Here is a 23,170-nt window from a genome sequence, read left to right as displayed (position 1 = left end):
ATTTTTTTCTTCTTTTTGCATTAAGCATTTGCAAATCAGTCGTTTACCCCAAAAATCGTGTTGTTTAGAATGTACTAGGTGCTTTCAACTTATGTTATTCTTATGGCATTCTTAGATAAGAAAGCAAAGGCAACAAGTTTAAAAGGTTTTATCAGATATACAGGGAGTATAATTTAAAGTATATCAGAGTTCTCGGTGTAAAGTACATCTGCTAGTTTTTAACATAATAAAAGATAACAAGCCCTTATTTTAATCTTTCTGTTTTAATCATTTATGTAATTGACTTGTTCTTTCCGTATTTCTTCCCAATTTATGAATCCTATGAGATTATCATCCATTTTCAGAGCAGGGGCAGGAATTGTTTGGGGGAGTAAAAATACATGGATTAAATGTCTAGCTCTTGGTCAGCATGGTACATAAATTTCCAAGCTTTGTTTGGTGAGAGAGCTTGAAATTAATGACAACCCAGTAGCAATGAGCACACCTAGGACTCATATCTTGGTATTTAAATACCAGTTCTTCAAGTGCTCTTTGAAGTAGCTGATTCCAAATCTGGGGTAGCTAAAGTACAAGATGAACCTGGAGCAACTTTGGCACTAAAAAGTTAGAAAGTCCTCAAAAAGTAAGAGTGCATGTCAAAGGACATAGGCACTGACATGAAAGAACCCCCAATGACCAAAGCTGCAAAACTGGAGCAACCCAATTAATAACTATAGTTATTTATTTAACCCATAGAATAAAATAAATATGTGCAAATCCGTACTGTTATAGATAGATAGATAGATAGATAGGAGATAAGGATCAGCTCTTCCTTCCAGAAGAATTATAATTAATAAATGAATTATAGAAGGAATAAAGGAAATGGAACACCATCATCAAAACACTATAATAATGGCTGGGCATGGTGGCACATGCCTGTAATCCCAGTACTTTGAGAGGCTGAGGTGGCTGAATCACTTGAGCTGGAGAGATCAAGACCAGCCTGGGCAACATGGCAAAATCTCATCTCTACCTACAAAAAATACCCACATTATCTGGGTGTGGTGGTGCATGCTTGTATTCTCAGCTACTCAGGAGGCTGAGGTGGGAGGACTGCTAGAGTCCCGGAGGTCAAGCTTGTAGTGAGTGGAGATCACGTCACTGAACTCCAGCCTAGACAACAGAGTAAGACCTTATCTTAAAGAAAAAAAAAAGGGAAAGAGAAAAAATAAAAACTATGGTAATAATTATTGCAGATGAGATACACTGGCATGCTAAAACTCATGGATGAAAGTTCAAGAAAAACATTTCTTACTCTCAAAGTATATCCTCCTAAAATTTATTAATTATAAAGGGGAAATGTTAAATTTTACATTGGAAAAACCCAGCAGATACCACCTTAATCAAGTGATCATGTTTAATATCAATGATAAGATATTTTGACATCATGTACCCCTGACATGACACAGTGAGAAGGGCATATCAGTTCTGTGGTTTCTTGTGAAAAATGTATAACTTCAATCTCATCATGAGGCTGCACCAGGCAAACCTAACATGAGGGACACTCTATAAAATAACATAGCATCATTCTTCATCGTATCTTCATACCACAATACAAGAAGAGGATGTTAGTGAAACCATTGGTAAAATCCAAATAAAGTTTATAGTTTGTTCCCTGTTTTGATAATTGCTCTGTGGTTATATAAGATGTGAACCTTGGAGAAGCTGGGTGAAGAGTGTATGGGAATTCTCTGTACTATTTTTGTAATTTTTTAAAATATAAAGTAAATAGCTTTGTAATATTGTACAACATACCTCTTTTGAGCCTCAAATTCCCTATCTGTAAAGTTTGCCTAACAATACAGAGCCTGTTACAAAGTATGTGAAATATAACTTAGAGAGACAGTGTAGCCTAATAGTTAAAAGCAACTGCTTTGAAGTGATGTAAGTGTGGTTCTACCAGTTAAAACTGTAGAGAAATGCAAAACTTACCTAACTTTATTAAGCCTCAGTTTCCCCATTTTTAGTACTCAGATGCACTTACTGTGAATTTTAAATATGATATAGCAGGTAAACATTTAACCCTTCTTAGCAGGAGATGAACTGAGAATGAGGAGCTACAAATTTGAATCCAAAGTCTTAAATTCCAGTTGCACTTATTAGGATTTTTTTACATGAAGCAGATATTAAAATTAAGCATGCAAGATATATTTCTGTGTCTAACTCATATATTGAAGTGAACAACTTTTATTTAGGGAGTTTTTATACAACAGCGGACAAAGGAAAATTTAGCTCGTGTTATTTTGAAAGTGGCAGGCATAAATGACTAATAAGATTACAGGCATATTTGCATCTGGAGAGAAGGTTCATAAAGGAGTTATTTTTACTTGTAATTTATTTAGCTTGAAACAGAGGGAAAAAATTGAGATTAATCAGTTGTCAAGTACCTTCTGAGAAACCCAAATATATTTAAAGAATCATGCTGAGATCTGACATACTTCTAGGTTTTTTAAGAAATTTTTTTTCTTTTTCTTTTTGTTTTGGCTAATCAGTTTATGAACCACTTTATGGGTAAACCAAGATCTGATAACTCTCAGAACATAACTTTCATAAATCTATCTATAGAAAAATGCCTCAAAACATATAAAAATCATAAAATAAAGGGAACAAATATAAAGAACACTGGAGAGGGATTTGGGTGTTGTGTCTGTATTTTTGCAGTCTTAGCTTCATGTGCTGCCTGACCACATATTTTGTATTTGCTTCCTCCTCCGTCATTTGAGATGTTATTTGGTCATGAGAAGGTGGAAATAGTGCTGCATGTTAAAATTGATTCCCAAATGCGTCAAAATGTCGTATCTGTTGTCTGATGAACAACAAACAAATGCAATCATGAAAAGTTATTCCCATCCTGACAAGACTTTAAGAAAATCCACTATTTTGAGAATTGGTAAATTAAAAAATTACTACATAAAATAAATCTTCCCTTCATGTAATATTCCCTATGTGATGAATCTAAATTGTTGGCAACCATACTCCTAATAATACATGTATGTACATATCTGTGTGGGTCTATGTACATTTTAAATACTTGTGACATATTTATTTAAAGTTTCTTCATTTATGAGCAGTATGGTAGTTTTACAGGATTATGAAAGTCATTCTGTGTCAAATGTTGGTTTAAGAAGAAAGTATCTGAAATCAAGTAGCACTTATTTGTTGCTTTGTTTTTATTCTGATTGCAGACAACTCTGTCATACAGTATATCACCAAGTAGATATTTTCTGTGCAGCCTAAGAGAGGGCTTGGACTAGGCCATTTCTGTGGTGATATCCCGAGACCTACATATCCCTGGAGACCAATTACAAAGGTTCACAAGGTTGTTTTTATTTTGCTTTCTCTTGATTCCTTTTTAATGAGGTCTCCCAGTAAACAGCAAGCATGATGCTTTCCTGTTGGAGACCTGTCTGCCGCCTTCAACCATTTATTACTAATTCATCTGGGAAATGATTTATAAATTAAATATTAGGAAAATGTACTTGAGGAAAAAAGTGGTAAGAGGTACAATTTATAATTCTCATTTAGGAGAAAGTCATGCCAGCAATTTGCTAATGGAAGGATGCTGAGAGTCACTCATAGAAATCCAGTTGTGGTTTATGTAATAAATAGAGATGTACATGAAGAGAATCTTCAATGTATATTTCTGGGCATGTGATTCATTTTAATAAACTGTGAAGACAGAAGTTCCAATTTTTCTCTTTAAGTGAACCCTTAGAAAACTGGGAAATAATAAAGAGCAGAAGTGACCTATCAGTATGTGGTATCTCATAACTCCTCCTCGTGACAAAAATATAGTATTTATCAATACTAAGTGAAAATAGCTTTATCATAGAATAAAATGTGGTGTTAGTAGGTGTCAGTGTCATGGATTTGTGCAAGAAGGGATTCCAGACGCTGTTTTAGAACAGTCTTCTCATTGTACAGATGATGAAACTGAGGCCATCCCTGTTTATGACTTACCTAAGGTCTCATAACTTTTAAGATATTAAATTTTTGAGACTATGAAGCTTCAAGATTTATTTTTGCACTTACGGGCAGTTTTTGTATGAACGAAATCTGCTTTTCAGCTAATCAGTCAGGTTAGGATTGTGTCTTATGAGAATATCTTTTACATTTGCATTGTTAAAGGAAGATGAACAATAGCTGTGTTTCTACACCCAGAATTAAAGAGGAACAAAATTATAGCTTTGGAATCATCCTCTAAAATTTTATTAATTCCAGGGAATTAAAACACACTCATCTTGCAGGTTTTATTTAATAAAAACATTCGTTACTTTTTTTAAAGTTCTGAGTAATTTCTAGATATCTTTTCTTTTTTTCTTTTTTTTTTTTTTGAGATAATGTCTCGCTCTGTCACCCAGATTGGAGTGCAGTGGCGCGATCTTGACTCACTGCAAGCTCTGCCTCCTGGGTTCGTGCCATTCTCCTGCGTCAGCCTCACGAGTAGCTGGGACTACAGGCACCCGCCACCACGGCTGGCTAATTTTTTGTATTTTTAGTAGAGACAAGGTTTCACCGTGTTAGCCGGGAGGGTCTTGATCTCCTGACCTTGTGATCTGCCCGCCTCAGCCTCCCAAAGTGCTGGGATTACAGGCGTGAGCCACCGTGCCCGGCCTCTAGATATCTTTTCAATACTGCTATAATGGTTGCATCATAGCAATCATTAATCTCAAAGATATAAGCAATGAATTCATAACTGTGAAATCATAACTTTGTGGTTAATATTTTTTTCTGATCCCATTTTAATCTTTTTTAAAATTTCATTTCTATTTGAATATTTAGACTGTACTTGAATATAAATTTCAAACATAATTAAGCACATGTTATCTTTATTTAAAAGATGATGCATATGTATATTATCTATGTATACACTATTTAAATATGTTCATGTATATATAAAATTATATGTTATATGTAGTTTTCTAAATTATATATACATACTGAAACAGACAGATACAGTTTATGGCTGATATTTTCTGGTGAAAATAATTTACCAGTATGGGTTTATTGGTGTCCGGCTGTCACCACTAAGAAAAGATTCTACTGGGTCATTATAAAAATTTCAGTTTGGGGGAATGTTAATAGAAATTAGCTATATTATAGTTTAGACATTACCTATATGCAGTTTCATTTACCGATATTAACCTAGCACATGCTGGTTTATGAGGGGAAACAGAATTCAGTGATGCACATTTAATCATTTTTCTTTATCTAATTTAAATCATGTTCTTCTTGATAAAATGTTATCTTGGCCAATGTAAGAAGATGGAAGACCCTCACATGAACTTTGTGGGACAGACCCTGAAAATCTGTGTTGACAGCATGTCTCTAATTCATCCTTCTGACAACATTTACTGTTGGAATAGAACAGACAATTCTGTAAGAGTCATAGTTTTTAGATAAAGATTGTTACAGAGGCGTAATAATTCCAGAAGACTTCCATCTTCTAACAGTCTCTTGAAATTAATAATAAAGACAATGGCTTTCTATTCATTCACTTTACCACATCAGGCAGTGGAAATAGAAAATGATATAAAATTAATCCCTTCTCTTGACAGTTGTAAAATGGTAATCCTCCATTTTATCCTCTCAGAGGATATTTGAAGATAACTTTTTTATTTTCCTATTTTCATATTCTGTCCCATAACCTCATATATTGTATAGCCCATTTTCATTGCTGATGGTCAAATAAGACTGCAGTAGAAAGCCACAGCTAGGTTACTAGGATTCTGAAGAATGTATCAACACAGAAAACAAATTTCAGATATATTTTCAATGTTATTGCTTTAGAATACATCTCCTTTACTGAGATATCAAAAATCAAAGACTAGATGAGCTCATTCATGTGAATAAGCTTGGGGGTAAATTACCTCTTTCTACTTTCATATTAAAAGAGCAGTAGCATAGTCAGCCTGACTGTGGGATCTTGGTCAAGCAAAGCTAAATGTTCTTTTCCTAATTTTTCATATTATTTAAGTGTAGTGTCAGAACTATTCCTTAGTGTCTTTGTTAGTTTTGCTCTTAACTCTGTAGTCTCATGTGTTCAGAATGAGCACCAGCCAGCAAATACAGACAGCTGCAATATTTCAACTGGACTTTACATGTAAAACAATGGTGTTAATACACTCTCTTCTGTGGTTATTATGTAGTTTACTTACAAACTGACATGCGTTCTTCTCATAAGTGGGAGCATGTATGAGAACACACAGACACAGGGCAACACACACTAGGGCCTATCGGGGTCAGGGGCAGGATGAGGGAGCGCATCAGGATAAATAGCTAATGCATGCAGGGCTTAATACTTAGGTGATGGATTGATAGGTGCAGCAAACCACCATGATACACATTTACTTATGTAACAAACCTGCACACCCTGCACATGTATCCCAGAACTTAATAGAAGTTAAGCTAAAAAGAAGAAAAGCTGATATGCATGATGCATGCTTATTTCTTCAGAAATACTGAGATGTTTATTTAATAGATGCCATAAAGCTACCTGAAATCTAACTAAGAGAATCCTAATTTATTGCATTTGTTGGCAAAAAAAGTAGACTATTGATATAAAATATTTTGAAGTTGCAGCCTTACATGATTGCCCTGTTTAGTTTTTTGGAATGTCTTTTCATAAGGAAGTTTGATTCTTTAAACTTGGAATTCCAAAATTCCCAGTACTTTCAGTCAATGGACTAATTGCTTCCCTGCCTGCTGCCTGCCTGCCTGCCTTCCTCCCCACCCCTCTTTCTTTCTTTCTTTCCTTTATAATAAAAAATCAAGTTATTGGAAAAAGTATTGAGTCACTTTATTCTTTGTGTCTTACTATGTAAATTTCAAATTTTTGTGCCTTTTTGCTCTTATTCTGTGGTTGCTGCATTTCGAAGCATCGTTTTCCCCCTTTTCCATTGAGATATAGTATATATAATATAAAAAACCCCTTAAATAATAAGTTTCATCTATTGCTCCATATATGTACTCATGTAACCACTACCTTGATCAAGATAGAGAATATTTCCATTAACTTTAAAAGTTCTCTTTTACTTCTTGTCTGTCAATACCTCTTCCATCCTGAGGTAATTTGTCTTCTGACTTCTATCACCACAGATTAATTTTGCTTGTTCTTGAACTTCACATAGGTGGAATCCAAAAGTATGTACTGTTTTGTATCTGGCTTATTTTGCTCAACATACTATTTTTTGAGATTCTTTTGTATTCCATGTATCAGGAGTGTGTTCTTTTCATTGCTGTATATTATGTCATTATATGAATGTATCACAATTTCTTTATCCTCCTCCTAGTGATGAATATAACTGAAGCAAATTTACAAATACTTTTTTTTTTGGAGGCGGAGTTTCACTCTTGTTGCCCAGGCTGGAGTGCAATGGCGCTATCTCGGCACACTGCAACCTCTGCCTTCTGGGTTCAAGTGATTATCCTGCCTCAGCCTCCCGAGTAGCTGGGATTACAGGTGCCCACCACCATGCCCAGCTCATTTTTTGTATTGTAATTAGAGACGGGGTTTCACTATGTTGGTCAAGCTGGTCTCAAACTCCTGACCTCAGGTGATTCGCCCTCATCAGCCTCCCAAAGTGCTGGGATTACAGGCATGAGCCACCACACCCGGCCCAGTCAACAGTTCTCGTGTCAGATGAGTGTACCCACGTGGGGTAGTGGTTTGCTCTTCTAATTCTTATACAATAGTAATGAGTCTTTAAAACAAAATCCTGTGTTTGAATGTTCTTGAAATCTCAGAAATTATCTAGCAGATAACAAGGCTTTTTTTTACTCCATGTGTGCGTCATACGTATATACATTTGTAACTGAAAACAAAAGGTAGAATCGTATAGTAGTTAGGATACAAAGCTGTAGAATCAGATTGCCTGAATTTGAATTACAGATATTCTACCTGATATTGTGTGAGTTGAGGCAATTTATTTATATCAGCTGTATCTTGCTTTTTAAAAAATAAAAAAGGATATTAGAACCTTCCTCATAGAATTGTTGTGGTGATTAAGTTAGACTTTACCTTCAGAGTCGATAATAAGCACTCAATAAATGTTAACTGTTATTACTATTGTTTCAAGTATGTACATTACTTTTATTCAAAAATATGTACAGGATTCCATATGGTTCTGCATACATATGCATAGTTAAAATGTACTATGTAAACTAGGTTGATCTATTGACTGTCTTCTCTAACCAAAATTGTCAGAGGGCTAACTCTTCTCACTCATTTTGGCTCTTGCATCTCTACTTTAGTGGAACCAAAGTGAATGGTAACAACCAGAGAGATATTGCTTCTTGACTACAAATAATGAGATACTCCAGTTTAAATTACTTCAACAATGTTCTCGATCAAATCATTCTCAATCACTTATTTTCAGAATCCAGATATTACCGCTATGAATAACAAAAGAAAACTCAAATTTCTGTTCTTGAAGCATTAAGCCTCTTGATACTGGGAAAATGGTGTTAAGTGTGAAAGAAAGACAGCCATCTAATTTGTTGGACATCTAGGTGTCTCATGCTAAATTCTTTAGATTTGAAAAATAAATTTTTCATAGTATTTTTCTATTCTGAAAATATTTTTATATAAACCATGATTTTTTTTTTTTTTTTTTTTTTTTTTGAGACCGAGTCTCCCTTTGTTGCCCAGGCTGAAGGGCAGTGGCATGATCTCGGCTCACTGCAACCTCCACCTCTCAGGTTCAAGTGATTCTCCTGCCTCAGCCTCCCGAGTAGCTGGGATTATAGGCACACACCACAACACACAGCTAATTTTTGTATTTTTAGTAGAGACGGGGTTTCACCATGTTGGCCAGGCTTTGGAACTCATGATCTCAAGTGATCTACCCGCCTTGGCCTCCCAAAGTGCTGGGATTACAGGCATGAGCCACTGTGCCCGGCCCATGATTTTTAAAATAACAAATTTAAATTATTTTTCTGACTACCTACTATTTATAGCTGTAAGTGTGGATTCTTTCAGCTAAATATTTAACATGTTTGGTGCCAACAACTCAGTATTTAGCCTAATCCCTGTTTCAGCATCTAGGGTCTATATTGGTGCCATTCGTTGAATACCAAGGATGGCACAGACCTAAACCTCCATCACACCATAAACAATGGGGACAGTGCCTCCAGCATATGAATGATATAGGTAGAGATATGGCTGGAAAATGGCAGATGCGACTTTGACTTGAAGGATTTCAGGGTTTTCTAACGACGCAGGGTGGTGGGTAGATACCAAAGGTCCATGGCTTTCATAGACCAGTGATGTTACTTGAATTATTTATGTAAGTGTTTTATCCCACCTATTAAACTGCACCCGCTTTGGGAGTACATTTTAGGTATTAATTTGTTTCTTCTATACCATTTAGCATATTGCACGCACTTAGTAGGTCTCACATAAAAATTTCTCATTCAATGAAGTAAGCATTATAAGCCTAAAAAGTACAGTGAAATTTTTAGAAAATGCCATTTTAAAAGAATACGACAACAAAAAATGGCATATATATGCATTAAATAAATATGTAAAGTGACTCTCAATAAAATGTTAATGGTGTAGTTATTTTTGGCTGGGAATTCAAGTGATTAAAACTTCTCTTTTTTGTAATTGTATTACTTGTTAATAGTAATTGATATTATTTATATTATCAGAAATAAATGAATATGATAATAGTAGATTATAAAGGAAAACATAAACCATTAACTGTAGAAAAATCAAAATTTTCAAAGCTACTTTTCCCAAAATTATCATACCTAGACATTCAAGGAGTTGATTTTGGTTTGTATTTAAATTTTTCTATAGTATGGAGAAAGAATAGATATTCAGAATTATTTTTATAAAGGCACCATTACATTAATACAAAGATCTGCCAGAGCCCAAAAGTATATTTCAGATCAATTATACTTATGAATATATGTTCAAGAATCCTGACTTAATTCATCAGATTATTTGTACATTAAAGGAAAGGCACATGGAAAAGAAAATAAACAGTGAGTGAGCCTCGTTGCAAAACTCTTCTGAGATTTCAAAATTGGGAAGCAGTTTCCTTTCCATGTAAATCATTATTTCCAATATATTAAGTATAATACAAGTGTAGCTTTAATCACTTTCTATTTTGGTAACTCATTTAAGAGCATCACTATTTTTTATACTGTGGATAAGGTATTCTGACTTCTCAATTGCCTTAAAAGGCTGCCAGGTAGTCATACTGTAGTGTTAAATGTGCTCTTCTGCCTTGCATTCATGCTAAGAAAACCAGTGTCTATTATGTGGCTCCTCGCTTTAGCCTTCTCAGCATGAATGACCATTCAAGGAGCAACGGTATTTTATAAAAGTATTGATTGTGTTGGTTTGTAAAGGCCCCATAATGTTTTTCCCACATCAAACCTGTGCTCTCTGTGTAAGAGAACCATAATAGCTAGAGCCTCCTGGTAATGTATATGAATTTTACAGAATTTCAGTTTATGGATCAGCTTTGTAATAGTGCAGAGTTTCACTTGGCTTAACCGGGTGTGGACAATTGTTGGGTGCCTTTAAAAAGTCATAACATTTACAAGGACAGGGATGTGATGGGTCATTTTATAAGAAAGAAGAAAATGTATTAAACATACCGCATTATTTTTAGTTCAATTGTAGGTGTAAGACAGAAAGTACATTTGCTTGGTATATATTTCTGTGGGACCCAGTGTTTGGCTTTGATCTGCTAATTTCCTTTGCCTTTTCCTATTTAATTTTTTTCTTTTATTCTTCTATTAATAATACGATTTCTATAAGTTTCAGAAACTTTCTAAACAATAAAGTACTCCATTTCTGCATTACTGAGGTTGATGTTGGCCTTATTTATTCTCACCTCTTTTTTCAAATTTGGTTTTTAATTTGGGATTTGTGTTGGCACTGTCTTATTAAAGTTCTTGGTTGCAGCGCATTCTCCTCCTTCAGTAACAACTCTAGAAGCTTAATAAACAAAGTTATAACCTACATTTGTTTTACTGTACTCTAATACTCTCAACTACTGGGTGGATTTCAGTATAATATGAATTGGAGTGAGAATTGTTTAGTCAATCAATAGCCATTTAATAAGAATTTGGTTACGTTTTGGAATTTTTAAAAGACATGTAAGGTACTGGTGTGCCATGTCCTCACAGAGTGAACAATCTAGGGAAGCAAGAAATATATATATATTATATATATAATATATATGTGGAATGATCATTATGAGGAAATAAGCTTATAACATCTTAAAAGTTCTATTTTATTATCTAAAACCATTGATATATATGTCATGATATGTATTATTGGTAAATATATTATATATTATATATAATATATATATGTCAATGGTTTTAGATAATAAAATAGAACTTTTAAGATAAGTTATAAGCTTATTTCCTCATAATGATCATTCCATATCACAGGCCACCTGCATCCTCCATAAAAGAATATGATTCTTAAATTTGAGGTTTAATAGATTATGTCACTTTGAATTAGCCCTAATTAACTTTTTCCTAGTAATTTTGTGACCTTCAAAATTTACTTAATTTATCAATGCCATTAGTTTTTCACTTTTAAATTGGAGATAGTAGGAATATCTGCTTTATATAACATATGTAATTTAAATATACAGAAATGAAAATTGGGAGTAATCTAACCATCTTGTGTTACATATGAGGAAATTGACACATTTAAGTAGGAGGCTTCCCCAAAATGGAATATTGAGCTTCATTAGTGGATCTTACATTTGTTGACTCTTCATGTTTCCTCATTGGAGTTTCCAGATGCCACTCTTGCTTCTGAAAATCGTGTATGACTTGTGATGTAACAAAAATCAGGGGGCTTTCCAGTGTTGCAACTTTCTTTTTTTTTTTTTTTTTTGAGAGGGAGTCTTGCTCTGTCTCCCAGGCTGGAGTGCAGTGGCGCGATCTCGGCTCACTGCCATCTCTGCCTTCCAGGTTCACGCCATTCTCCTGCCTCAGCCTCCAGAGTAGCTGGGACTACAGGCGCCCGCCACGACACCAGGCTAATTTTTTGTATTTTTAGTAGAGACAGGATTTCACCGTGTTAGCCAGGATGGTCTTGATCTCCTGACCTTGTGATCCACCTGCCTTGGTCTCCCAAAGTGCTGGGATTACAGGCGTGAGCCACCGCACCCAGGCCAGTGTCACAACTTTCTATGGTATCAGAGTTACTTCTTTCAGCAGAAGTCTCAGAGTTTGAGAATTAACCTTCTCAGTGGAGAGCTGGCAAATTTGTTATAAATAAGGGCTTCAGCTCCCTTAGTGTGGGACATGCTGCCAGCTCCCTTCAGGTACTTATCTGTCCTGGACCAGACAGAAACACATTTGCTTTTCATATAGCTTACTTCCATTTCTCCACTCCCTCTGTTTTGTCGGTGTTAAAGCTTAAAATGATGAAACAATCCAGCAGTTGTCCAACTACAGATAAATAACTGCTGGACTGTATCATCGTAGACAGTTGGTAAAAAAATTCCAGACCAGAATCCAGTCCCTTCAAGCTTGTGTACTTTCTAATGTACTGAGAGCAAGACAGGAACATTAATTACCTATTTTTAGCTAGTTTCAAAAACAGTAACCTCAATTCCACCATTAAGATTTGGATTCAGAAATACTGAGTTTGCACTGAGCTCTTTCCTGCTTCATTCTGGGGTCATGAGAAAGGCTGTGAATTTCTGCTTCCTTCCCATTCCCTCATTTTAATAACCTGCCAGGAGACCTCTAGGGGAGTGATTGTAATAAACTAGCTAATAAAATGAGATTAGAACCTTCAAAACTAAACATCCTCTTATGATACAATCCAGCAACCATACTCCCTGAGATTTACCCGAAGGAGGTGAAAACTTATGTTTATGTAAAGACCTGCACACTAATGTTTATAGTAGCTTTATTCATAATTGCCAAAACTTGGAAGCAACCAAGATGTCCTTGAGTAGATGAATGGTTAAATAAACTGTGGTACACCTAGATGATGGAATAATATTTGGCACTAAAAAGAAATGGGCTATCAAGGCATGAAAAGACGTAGAAGAAACTTAAATGTGTATTACTAAGTGAAAAAGCCAATCTGGAAAAAAAGCTATATACTTTATTATTCCAACTATATGACATTCTGGAAAAGGTAGAATAACTATGGAAAGGGTAAAAAGATCTGTGGTTGCCAGAGATTTGGGGTGATGGAGACATTAATAGAGCACAGAGGATTTTTAGGGCACTGAAACTAATGTATATGATACTATAATGATAGATACAGATACATGTTATTATAAATTTTTCCAAAACCATAGAGTGTAAAACATTAAGAGTAAACCCTAAAGTAAACTATGGACTCTGCGTGATAATGATATGTCAATATGGGTTCATTGATGATAATAAATATACCGCTGGTGGGGTATATTGGTAGTTCAGAGAGGCTGCGTGTATAGGAGGGCAGGCATATAGGGAAAATCTCTGTACCTTCCCCTCAATTTTGCTGTGAACCTAAAGCTGCCTAGAAAAAATAAAAGTCTATTAGAAAATCACCACACAGGAAAAATGTGAGATTAGAGCAACCTCTTTAAAATAATACACAGAAAGTATTTACAAATGCTAAGACGTAGGGTTCAAAACATAAAACAGCTCACAGCCCGGGTACTAAAATTAGATCAATCTAATCATTAAATACTTAATCATTAGATACAATAGAACTTGCCCCAGTAGCAAATGTTTACTTTCTATTCTGTTATATACTACTTAATATGGTCCAGTGTCAGCATAAGGCTATAATTTGGCAATTGCATTTGTGTATTTAATAACTGCTGATAAAGCGGAAATAAAGAATCAGTAAAAAGGTTCCACTTTTGTAAAGCACATCCAGGGTTTATAGGAAAGGAAATATTTCAGCATTTCTGATATATAAAAGAACAAAGGTATTATATTAAGAAAAAACAATACATAAAAAAATATCAGCGACATTGAATTGATGAAAGTAATCACTAACATTTTAAATCTATGTTGGCTTGCATTGTGAAAGAATGGAATAATTTACAGTTCATGATGTTTGTATTTAGATGTTTGTATTTGTAATGTGTTTAGAGAATCCCAGGAAAGGAGAGAATCCTACAACCCGTAGGATGAAAAAAGCTTTGAATCTTGGGCCAGGACAAGGACACTGAAGCCCAAAAAAGATAAAGACCTTCCTCAAAATCTTATGGTAAAAGTCAAATTAGTTAAAATTAGCTCCAGGGTTCATGAGTAAGATTAATTGGTAAAAGTTGAATGGCTATATGGTTCATGTTTAAAAAGAATTTCTGAAAATTGGATACCCCTTATGAGAGAAAATATAAGTGGCTTTGAGTAATAGTTTATATTCCATTATTGCAAGTAATCAATCATATACCAGGTAATTTCCTGACATGAGTTACATACCAAAAATTATATTGGGTGAAAAGCTCGAATGAATATAGGTAACATTCCACTCTAATGTAGCTTTCTGTATCTTAGAACTTTCAACTTTATGAAGACTTTATAGTTTTTAGGAATAGAGTTAGTAAAGAACTTGGAATGTCTTATAAAGAAATAAAGAGGTGAGAGTGGGGAGATCTACCTCTGGAGATTCTCTTCTGTTCAGGATATATTCAACGTTTATTTGTTCCTAGGCAGGGGACGGAATAAACTGATCTCCGTAAGTCCCTTCCAGCCCAGTGATTCAAACAATGCTGGCATTTTAGTGAAATGTAATACGGATAACATAAGGTAACATTGCAAATAGTGAAGTCTGCAACTAAAAGATAAAGCATTTATATGTCAAATAGCATTGTGTAAATAAATCTAAAATGAAATTTTCAACCAGTTTTTAAAACTTACTTCCACTAACAAACATAACATAACATCATCTTCTGTCATGCAGAAGATGATGAGGAAGCAAAGAATATGTTAAGGAAACCTGTAGAAAACCAAATGCCTTCTTGTATTAAATGAATTTACCAAATCTTCCAAGGAATAATCATGTTTATACAAATACGTGTGTGGTTTCCAGGACCCATTTTTCTTTTCCTTCCCTATACATGCAAACATATACAAATATATCAGCTCACATACTTATTTCCCTGTGGTTTCAGACCATTAAATGTTTATAATTACTGTGCTTGATGACTATAATTTTTAGTTACAGATCGAATTGTCCCAGGTGTGGATGCTGCCAAAAGCCACGGTCATTGGCATCATGACATCTGGAAGACAGTCTGGCATGTAGAGTCAGGGAATTTGCTAGAATTTGTTCCTCATACAGTGCAGTAGTACAAGCAAGTATTATGACTCCCTGCAGCTGGTGCTGTCAGTGCCCTATCCATAGGCCTCAGACCTTTAGTTGTGTTTCTGAGGAATGCTTCTAACTCCTAGTACCTGCAGGTTTGTTCCTCAGCACTTTTTCCAAAAACTGTGGGAAATTGCACTGCTTATATGCACAAGTGAGCTTCGTATAAGGAGAATGAAAACCCTCTAGGAATAGTTCTTAATTAATGACTCTCAAGAGGTGCTGTATAAATACCAAATTCTCTCACGTCTCTGGTGGGATAACTCTGTGAGGTGTGCTTTATGCCATGTCAGAGTTTCTCTGCAGGATTGCCTGCTATATTCACTGCTTGAATAGAAAATTCTTTTTTTTTTTTTCTCGCTCTGTCTCCCAGGCCGGAGTCCAGTGGCACAATCTTGGGTCACTGCAACCTCTGCCTCCCAGGTTCAAGCAATTCTTGGGCCTCAGTCTACCGAGTAGCTGGGACTACAGACATGCACCACCATGCCCACCTAATTTTTGTATTTTTAGTAGAGACACGGATTCACCATGTTGGCCAGACTGGACTTGAACTTCTGGCCTCAAGTAATCTGCCTGCCTCTGCCTCCCAAAATGCATTGCAGGTGTGGGCCACCACGCCCGGCTGAATGTTCTTTACTGGACGCCTTCACTCCCGTTGTCATTTCCTCATTTTCTTTCTGGCCTGCACTTCTTAAACTAGTTATACTGTAATACTTGTTTTAGAGTCTGCTTCTGTGATTAACGTTTCTGATCAGTAAAATAGCATAGCACTGTTACCTCAAGAGATGGCCGTGAGTATTTTGTCAGAGAAAGAATGTACTTCACGTTTTGCCTTAATAAAGTAAATGTTCAGTACTCAGCATTGCAGTTTAAATGATCCCAGTGTTTGCCCTGTTTTTGAAGTACACATGTGCTTCTGGGAAAACTCAAACTAAGACACACCCCACACCCAATTGGCAAGCACATGCCCTGTTGAAAGAGTCTGCAGAAGAGTCCTTGCTTCAGGTACATTTTTCACATTCCAGTCCCAGTTTAGCCCTCCCCTGTCACCTTAATGACCACCACTGCATAACAAGTAATGCCTTCTTGTGAGGCATTAGAGGTGACTGGGAGTGAGCTTTAGGGTGGGTACCCGTCAGGGGGGTTCATTTTTTTTTTTTTTTCCTTGACGAGGAGCCTGGCTCTGTTGCCCAGGCTGGAGTGCAGTGGCGTGATCTCAGCTCACTGCAACCTCCACTCATGGATTCAAGCAATTTTCCTGCCTCAGCTTCCCAAGTAGCTGGGATTACAGGCACTTGCCACCATGCCCAGCTAATTTTTGTGTTTTTAGTAGAGACATGGTTTCACCATGTTGGCCTGGCTGATGTCAAACTCCTGACTTCAAGTGATCTGCCCACGTTGGTCTCCCAAACAGCTGGGATTACAGGCATTAGCCACCGCTCCTGGCCCCAGCCTTCATATTGTTTATGTTGATTTCTTTTTTCTTCTCTGTTGTAGTGGATAGCACCAGACAATCAGTAGTTGAAGCCCTTTTCACATCCACACTGGGCATTCTATTGAATGACATATGGGTTCTCCCCAAACTCTAACATCTGTTCATTGAAGATAGGGCAAACACCAAGACCATTTGTAATACAATTGCTGACTATTGAATATTTACTTTGTTAGGAAAAATGCTAGGTACTTTACAATATTTCTTTGCAATAATACTCATCTTTTGAGCTAACATTGCTATTCTCATTCTACTAAGGAGAAACTTTTGTCACAGAGAGATTAAATAATTTGCTCAACAACACACAAGGAAGTAAGAGTCTGGGAGATAATTTGTACTTTTCCCTTCCTTTTAGATGTCATTCATAAAAAAAAAAAAAAAAAAAATAGTGTACCTGATTTTGTGCTCCGAGTCACTATTTAATCCTGCCTCTGTAATTAGCTTTTATGGATAAGTTTATCTTTCCATACTCAGAAAATAAAATAGTAAAATAAAAAGGCAGCACAAGGTGTCACTAAGTGGCTTTCACCAGAGATGAAGTTGTACAGAATTAGAGAGGGGTTTTAACCACATCTAGAGCACTGCCCGGGGAGGAATGCAGACCAATTTCTGAAGTCAATTTGTGTTATCCCCTGCTCCTTAACCTGGGTGCCAATACCAGTTACATTTAAGGAACTCTCCTTCCCCCTCTTTCCAGACATTGCCGTGGTAGAAACACAGTAGTAGTTCAGGAGTTAGGAGACCTGGGCTTTAGAGCTTTTTATAAAATGAGATGTCTGAATTTGATAGTGGGCAAGGTTCCTTCCAACTCCAAACAGATGTTGTCATTTTCACAGCCTCTAGAAACCACAGGTACCTTCTCAATTAGAAGTTCTAAATGATTTGTAATAGGAGCACTATTTGGATTCCTGACAGCCTATATCAGGAAAATAAGCAAAGTTTTGAATCAAGTGCTTATATCTAAAGCCATTGCTTTATAAGCTGGTCTTCACTGCTAATTCCTTCTTCCCTATAGATTGTTCGTATTTCTGGTCTGGATGGGTTACAGGAATTTATTTTATTGATTTCCTGAGTCTCTGTACATCCTTAAAATAATTCAGAATTGGAAAGAAATACCTTTAGCTCTTTGTCACAAAGTGTAGAGACCTTTTGACATAGAGAGCTGCTGATACTCTGTTTCCCCTAATGCCTGAGTGTGGCATGGTTTCAAAGGGTTGCTTTATCACATGTAGAGATGGAGGGACCATCAGGTAATGAGATATAACATTTCCTGGAAATTAGCTAGTGGTGTGTTGTCCAGAAACTAAATTTCTTTTATTCCTGTTTGCCACCTGTCCTGGATGTCTAGTGCCGAATTTGAATTTCCATGCCAAACTGAAAAAGCAGCGTTGGCTTTAGTTGCCCTGTTTTTCACGTTAACTTAGGGTTTTAGCATGTAAAGCGATTGCATTGTTTTAGTGGAATGAACTTAGAATGAACTCCAACAGTGATGAACTGATAACCAATAAAATAAATAATTGATTCATCTGAGAACAATGACTCCTAGAAGTGGTGTTCCTAAGAAGCTTGTGTGTAACTGCCCTCTGGAAAGCCTCACGAGTTGTTGCCTTTCTTTCTTTATTTTTTCCAAATGGACAATTTTTGACAAACAAACTTCTAAGAGCAGTCAAGTGTCAAATACAAAGTTATGGCTGGTGCAGCTGCCTTTGGGATCACACGCTCCATTTATTCATTATGGAAAGCTCAGATGCACAAACATGTGGTGCCATTTTGTGTACCTGTCAGTTTAGTGCATTTAATGAACATTGATCATGCTCATCCAGACACACTTCTCGATGCTGCAAGCAGGAAGTCAGTGGTTTCTGAAAGACAGGGTGAAAACTTGTTTTTTTTTTTGTTTTTTTTCAAATGTGCCTCTGTGGAATCCTTTTTGCCCAAAATAGATGCATTAATAAACACGACTAAAATGTACCTTAAAATTAACTACAAAAGAGAAAACATGTTGATGAAAAATTTGCTCTGATTTTGCTAATACTAAGTCCAGTATTTGTCTACTTAAAGTAGAAGTTTTGATGACTTGGATAATCATTAGATTGGTATCTAGCTATTTGTAATTTTGTAGCATCATCTGTTCCAAAACTAATTCTTTGCTCTCTTTTAATACCCTGTTAATTACAAAACCTCCTACTGGGTAGTTTTACCATTCATAAATTCTGTCAAGTACTGATCAATTAATTGGTGCCAGACATCATTCCAGTGTATGGTGGGAGTAATAGTTCTTATTTTCTCCCCATTTAATGTTTGCATCCTGTCAAAATTCTCATGAAAGAGGTAGTTTAGCTTCTTTTTTAACATTTTATTATACTTTAAGTTCCAGGGTACATGTGCACAATGTGCAGGGTTGTTACATATGTATACATCTGCCATGTTGGTTTGCTGCACCCATTAACTCGTCATTTACATTAGGTATATTTCCTAATGCTATCCCTCCCCCCTCCCTCCAGCCCACAGCAGGCCCTGGTGTGTGATGTTCCCCTTCCTGTGTCCAAGTGTTCTCATTGTTCAATTCCCACCTATGAGTGAGTACATGTGATGTTTGTTTTTTTGTCCTTGTGATAGTTTACTGAGAATGATGGTTTCCAGCTTCATCCATGTCCCTACAAAGGACATGAACTCATCTTTTCTTATGGCCGCATAGTATTCCATGGTGTATATGTGCCACATTTTCTTAATCCAGTCTATCATTGATGGAGATTTGGGTTGGCTCCAAGTCTTTGCTATCGTGAATAGTGCCGCAGTAAACGTATATGTGAATGTGCCTTTATAGCAGCATGATTTATAATCCTTTGGGTATATACCCAGTAATAGTATGGCTGGGGCAAATGGTATTTCTAGTTCTAGATCCTTGAGGAATCTCCACACTGTTTTCCACAATGGTTGAACTAGTTTACAGTCCCACCAACAGTGTAAAAGTGTTCCTGTTTCTCCACATCCTCTCCAGCACCTGTTGTTTCCTGACTTTTTAATGACGGCCATTCTAACTGGTGTGAGATGGTGTCTCATTGTGGTTTTGATTTGCATTTCTCTGATGGCCAGTGATGATGAGCATTTTTTCATGTATCTGTTGGCTGCATAAATGTCTTCTTTTGAGAAGTCTCTGTTCATATCCTTTGCCCACTTTTTGATGGGGTTGTTTGACTTATTCTTATAAATTTGTTAGAGTTCTTTGTAGATTCTGGATATTAGCCCTTTGTCAGATAGGTAGATTGCAAAAATTTTCTCCCATTCTGTAGGTTGCCTGTTCACTCTGATGGTAGTTTCTTTTGCTGTGCAGAAGCTCTTTAGTTTAATTAGATCCCATTTGTCAATTTTGGCTTTCGTTGCCATTGCTTTTGGTATTTTAGACATGAAGTCCTTGCCCATGCCTATGTCCTGAATGGTATTGCCTAGGTTTTCTTCTAGGGTTTTTATGGTTTTAGGTCTAACATATAAGTCTTTAATCCATCTTGAATTATTTTTTGTATAAGGTTTAAGGAAGGGATGCAGCTTCAGCTTTCAACATATGGCTAGCCAGTTTTCCCAGCACCATTTATTAAATAGGGAATCTTTTCCCCATTTGTTGTTTTTGTCAGGTTTGTCAAAGATTAGATGGTTGTAGATGTGTGGCGTTATTTCTGAGGGCTCTGTTCTGTTCCATTGGTCTATATCTGTGTTTCAGTACCAGTACCATGCTGTTTTGGTTACTGTAGCCTTGTAGTATAGTTTGAAGTCAGGTAGCGTGATGCCTCCTGCTTTGTTCTTTTGGCTTAGGATTGTCTTGGCAATGTGGGCTCTTTTTGGGTTCCATATGAACTTTAAAGTAGTTTTTTCCAATTCTGTGAAAAAGGTCATTGGTAGCTTGATGGGGATGGCATTGAATCTATAAATTACCTTGGGTAGTATGGCCATTTTCACGATATTGACTCTTCCTATCCATGAGCATGGAATGTTCTTCCATTTGTGTCCTCTTTTATTTCGTTGAGCAGTGATTTATAGTTCTCCTTGAAGAGGTCCTTCACAACCCTTGTAAGTTGGATTCCTAGGTATTTTATTCTCTTTGAAGCAATTGTGAATGGGAGTTCATTCATGATTTGGCTCTCTGTTTGTCTGTTATTGGTGTGTAAGAATGCTTGTGATTTTTGCACATTGATTTTTTATCCTGAGACTTTGCTGAAGTTGCTTATCAGCTTAAGGAGATTTTGGAGTGAGACGATGGGGTTTTCTAAATATACAATCATGTCATCTGCAAGCAGGGGCAATTTGACTTCCTCTTTTCCGAATCGAATACCCTTTATTTCTTTCTCCTGCCTGACTGCCCTGGCCAGAACTTCCAACACTATGTTGAATAGGAGTGGTGAGAGAGGGTGTCCCTGTCTTGTGCCAGTTTGCAAAGGAAATGCTTCCAGTTATTGCCCATTTAGTATGAGATTGACTGTGGGTTTGTTATAAATAGCTCTTATTATTTTGAGATATGTCCCATCAATACCTAATTTGTTGAGAGTTTTTAGCATGAAGGGCTGTTGAATTTTGTTGAAGGCCTTTTCTGCATCTATTGAGTTAATCATGTGGTTTTTTTCCTTGTTTCTGTTTATATGATGGATTACGTTTATTGATTTGCATATGCTGAACCAGCCTTGCATCCCAGGGATGAAAACCACTTGATCTTGGTGGATAAGCTTTTTGATGTGCTGCTGGATTCAGTTTACCAGTATTTTATTGAGTATTTTTGCATCAATGTTTATCATGGATATTCGTCTAAAATTCTACTTTTGTTGTGTCTCTGCCAGGCTTTGGTATCAGGGTGATGCTGGCCTCATAAAATGAGTCAGGGAGGATTCCTTCTTTTTCTATTGATTTGAATAGTTTCAGAAGGAATGGTACCAGCCCCTCTTTGTACCTCTGGTAGAATTCAGCTGTGAATCTGTCTGGTCCTGGACTTTTTTTGGTCAGTAGGCTCTTAATTATTGCCTAAATTTCACAGCCTGTTATTGGTCTATACAGGGATTCAACTTCTTCCTGGTTTAGTCTTTGAAGGGTGTATGTGTGCAGAAGTTTATCCATTTCTTCTAGATTTTCTAGTTTATTTGCATAGAAGTGTTTGTAGTATTCTCTGATGGTAGTTTATATTTCTGTGGGATCGTTAGTGATATCCCCTTTATCACTTTTTTGTTACGTCTATTTGATTCTTCTCTCTTTTCTTCTTTATTAATCTTGCTAGTGGTCTATCAGTTTGTTGATCTATTCAAAAAACCAGCTCCTGGATTCATTGATTTTTTTTGAAGAGTTTTTTTGTGTCTCTATCTCCTTCAGTTCTGCTCTGATCTTAGTTATTTCTTGCCTTCTGCTAGCTTTTGAATGTATTTGCTCTTCCTTCTGTAGTTCTTTTAATTGTAATGTTAGGGTGTCAATTTTAGATCTTTCCTGCTTTCTCTTTTGGGCATTTAGTGCTATAAATTTCCCTCTGCACACTGCTTTAAATGGGTGCCAGAGATTCTGGTATGTTGTGTCTTTGTTCTCATTGGTTTCAAAGAACATCTTTATTTCTGCCTTCATTTCGTTATGTACCCAGTAGTCATTCAGGAGCAGGTTGTTCAGTTTCCATGTAGTTGAGCAGTTTTGAGTGAGTTTCTTAATGCTGAGTTCTAGTTTGATTGCACTCTGGTCTGAGTGACAGTTTTTTTGTTTTTGTTTTTGTTTTTTTATGTATATCTACTTTTATTATACTTCAGGGTTTTAGGGTACATGTGCACAATGTGCAGGTTTGTTACATATGTATCCATGTGCCATGTTGATTTCCTGCACCCATTAACTCGTCATTTAGCATTAGGTGTATCTCCTAATGCTGTCCCTCCCCCCTCCCCCCACCCCACAACAGTCCCCGGAGCGTGATGTTCCCCTTCCTGTGTCCATGAGTTCTCATTGTTCAATTCCCACCTATGAGTGAGAACACGCGGTGTTTGGTTTTTTGTCCTTGCGATAGTTTACTGAGAATGATGTTTTCCAGTTTCATCCATGTCCCTACAAAGGACACGAACTCATCATTTTTTATGGCTGCATAGTATTCCATGGTGTATATGTGCCACATTTTCTTAATCCAGTCTATCGTTGTTGGACATTTGGGTTGGTTCCAACTCTTTGCTATTGTGAATAGTGCCGCAATAAACATACGTGTGCATGTGTCTTTATAGCAGCATGATTTATAGTCCTTTGGGTATATACCCAGTAATGGGATGGCTGGGTCAAATGGTATTTCTAGTTCGAGATCCCTGAGGAATCGCCACACTGACTTCCACAAT

The 23,170-nt window shown here is 36.5% G+C and overlaps 1 protein-coding gene across 5 annotated transcripts in view; it reads left to right on the top strand.

Moving 5' to 3' along the window:
• Positions 1-23,170, top strand: part of CNTN4 (contactin 4) — a 985,842-nt gene that overhangs the window by 313,910 nt on the left and 648,762 nt on the right. The gene's annotated exons all lie outside the window — the stretch shown is intronic.

This window comes from Symphalangus syndactylus, chromosome 21, assembly GCF_028878055.3.
Source record: "Symphalangus syndactylus isolate Jambi chromosome 21, NHGRI_mSymSyn1-v2.1_pri, whole genome shotgun sequence".
Taxonomy (NCBI): domain Eukaryota; kingdom Metazoa; phylum Chordata; class Mammalia; order Primates; family Hylobatidae; genus Symphalangus; species Symphalangus syndactylus.
This window is presented reverse-complemented; position numbering and strand designations above follow the sequence as displayed.